The sequence below is a fragment of the Bison bison genome, unplaced genomic scaffold (assembly GCF_000754665.1).
Source record: "Bison bison bison isolate TAMUID 2011002044 unplaced genomic scaffold, Bison_UMD1.0 scf7180017864537, whole genome shotgun sequence".
Classification (NCBI taxonomy): Eukaryota; Metazoa; Chordata; class Mammalia; order Artiodactyla; family Bovidae; genus Bison; species Bison bison.
Genome location: NW_011495085.1, coordinates 46,374 through 49,955, shown reverse-complemented (window position 1 = coordinate 49,955; position 3,582 = coordinate 46,374). Strand labels below are relative to the sequence as shown.

The following is a 3,582-nucleotide window of genomic DNA, read 5'->3' as shown; positions in this document are numbered from 1 at the left end:
AAAGCTACGGGCCTTGGTCACCAGCGCTTGGTCTCCCCCATGTCATTCTTTTCACATTCTGGCTGAAGTCTCCATCTGGAGCGCGGAACCCACCATGCTTACTAATTATGCCTGGGCTTCTAAGACCCACTCGAGAAGGTGTCTAGGGTGAGGCACCTTCCGCTATTCAAGAGGGTGCCTGTGGCCTACATAAGTGGTGCAAACTTCTTGTCTTGAAATTTTATTGGTCTCCTGCGTAAACCAAGCTACTCAGCCTCTTTTCTCCACTGAATTTTCCTACTGAGCTATCCTCATTCTATTATTCTTTATATCTCTAATTAGCATATAAATAGTCGCCTAGGCCGTCTCTCCTTCGAATACCCTGGATCAGCTGGGGCTGGTCCCCGGCACTCTGGGTCCAAACCCAGAATATTTTGAATTTTAATTGATATTGCTAACTTACACACTAAAAAGTTTGTACCAATTTATAATGAGGAAAATGCTATTTTTTTATATTAGTAATCTAAATCTTTGCTAATAAGATGGGTAAAACATGGTTTAGTTTCTAACTTACTAATTTTGGTTTCTAGCAATATTCATTCTCAATTTATTACCTTTTAAATTTTTAGCCATTATGCTTGATTTTAGATTATTCTTTTTTTTGTAAAGAGCAGCCAATTCTTGTTCTATCATTTTAACATCCTGTGAAATCTCACTGAAGGTCAGAAACAAAGTTTTCAAAGGTCTCAGATGTTCTCTTAACCATTGAAAGGTAGTCTTGTACCTGTTTATCACTATCCTTGTAGAATGGTCTGAGTGAACAGAATTTTTTTCAGTAGTGTGATCTATATGGAGTAATTCTTAGTCCCTCTTTTGATCTAATTTAATAACTGAATGCTAGTTTTTCTGTTTATTGTCCATTTCTGACCTTTGAACTTACCCCCTAGCTCTACAGGCTCTGGTATGAATTCTTGCCACCAGGGGACTCTCCCACTTTGGGCTGTCTTGATAGATATATTCTACCCTAGGTGGTGCTGGTAACCTATTCCTGGCCCTTAATGGGAATTCAGACAGTTATAGCAAGAAATGTTTTACAAATGGTATCTGATATAGTCTAGTTAAGATTAATGGGGAATATACAACAGTGTAAAAAAACAGATAAATCATGAGAACCTACTATATAACAGAGAACTGTACTCAATGGTCTGTGGTGATCTAAGGTAAGCAAATCAAAAAAGCAGGGGAACAGGGGATATATGTATATGTATAGCTCATTCACTTTGTTCTACAGCAGAAACTAACACAACATTGTAAAAGCAAGTATACTCCAATAATAATTAACAAAAAAGATTAATAGGGAATAAAAGTACATTGCTTAGAGATAATCTAAGGTGAACAGAAGTCTCTACAACAAAAAATATATAGTTTTCCTTGGCGGGGAGAAAGGCTTGAAATAGATCAGAAAACATTTTCACATTAATTGTTCTTTTCATATACTTCACATTTGTACTTAATGCCTTTTTCCTCTTGGACATCCAAAGGAACACCTGGATATTCTGGAAGAAGTTTATATTTTTCAAAATCAATTTCTGGGAAAAATGCATCACTTTCAAATTCTTGCATGATCCTTGTCACAAATAGTCTAACATGGCCTGGCTTGTTCATGGCTTTCTTATAAACAGAACTGCCTCCCACTATCCAAACCATGTCTACTTTATTTTTTAATTCTGGATCTTTAATAAGTTCTAAGGCATCATCCAGACTTTTGGCAAGAAAATGAGCTCCCATTGGAGGTTCCTTGATTTCTCTACTGAGAACTATATTAATTCTGTCCTTTAAAGGTCGATTCTTCTCTGGAATGGAGAACCAGGTCTTCCTACCCATAATCACCACATTCTGTTTACCTTCTACTGAAGAGACTGTAGTCATTCTTTGGAAATACTGGAATTCATTCCTGAACAGTGGCCAGGGCAGGTTCCCATTCTTGCCGAAGCCCATGTTCTGGGACACAGCGACGATGCAGTTTGGTGGACGAACCATGACAGCAGCAGGAAACACCTTCTAGCTAGCCGTGGACCCCGACCCCAAATATTTTTATGTATACATTTTTTAATTAAAATTTCATTCTCTATGATTTTTTGGCAAGTTAATTCCAAAGATTTCACTACTTGCAGCCTGCATGTTTTAATTTATAGTTTACTGAGAATTAAGTTTTCCTTGGCGGTGTGAGGGTATGTGTGTATGTACACTGACATGCCTATATACACATTCTTTTCAGATTACTACATTTTTTAAAAGATATATAAATATATTTTAAACGAGATTTTCTGTTTGTATGGTAAAAATATGAATTTTTTTAATTCTAGAAAATTGTTCCCCTAAATGAATATAGTATAAATATTAAAGGAATATAACTGTTCCTTTGAGAATAACCCTACTAACAGAACTTGAGAATGTTAAAAAATTATTCATAACACTTACTAAAAGTGGTAAGAAAACCTTTGTTCAAGGCAAGAGTACTACAGCGGGGTCTTATAATATGGGAGAGAGATTGAGCTTAAGTCTGACTCCAGCAGGGACACAGCTGGGATTTATAGCTAAGGAACAGGGTGGGTCCATGAGATTGCAAAGAGAGACTGGTAGACTGAAAAACAATGAGCAACAACAACAGAATGGGTGTCAGTGGATGGAAACTTATTAAGACGACCATAAGGTTGAGGGTGGATTCTGGCTCAACTGAGAGGATCATTGCTGAGGCTAGGAAAGGCTGATAAGATATTGAGGTGAGTGATAAGGAATTTGATCTGATACTGAGGGTGGTCAGATCAAGGGTGAGGTATGTTTTCTAAACTGAAGTAGAAGATTCTGGCTTAGATTGGACTAAATGGACAGGCACCCCAGGATAAAGACATTTCCCAAACTTGGCAATGAATTAATGAACTACTGCAGCATAACAAATTACCCCAAACTAAAAGCTTAAAACAATATTATCTCATACTGCTGCTGAAAGTTGGGAATCCAGGAGTAATTCAGTTGAGTGTTCTGGCTCAGGGTTTCATGAGATTGTTGTCATCTGAACCATTGACATGGTCTGGTGGATTTCTTTCCAAGATGGCTTACTCACATAGCTGTTGAAACCAGTTTCCTTGCTGGCTGTTGGGAGAAAGCCTCAGTTCTTTCACATAGGCCTCTTTATTGGGCTACCTGAGTGTTCTCAAGATATGACTAAGCTGGCTTCTAGAGTGAGTGATCCAAGAGGATGAGCAAGGAGGCTGCAGTGCCTTTTATGACCTAGTCTCAGACACTTCATTTTCATTTCTACAATATTCTAACATGAGAAGTGACCCACTAAGTCCTGCCTACATGTAAAAGGGAGTATAAGGTCCACCCTTGAAGGAAAGGACTTGCAGACATACTTTAAAACCATGTGGTACACATATGGTCACAAATTGTTTACATACTTTTATGTCCAGAATGCATTTTCCTGCCAATGCTTTCAAATAGTTTATCTATTATAGCATTAACTTGAAGTTCAGGACCTTGTCATTTAAGTCAGGTCCAGATATGGATCAGGGTCCACTTGGGCAGTATCTCAAGTGTTCA

The 3,582-nt window shown here is 37.9% G+C and overlaps 1 pseudogene; it reads right to left on the bottom strand.

Moving 5' to 3' along the window:
- Positions 1-1,455: 1,455 nt before the first annotated feature.
- LOC104982652 lies at positions 1,456-2,019 on the bottom strand (annotated as a pseudogene).
- Positions 2,020-3,582: the final 1,563 nt, after the last annotated feature.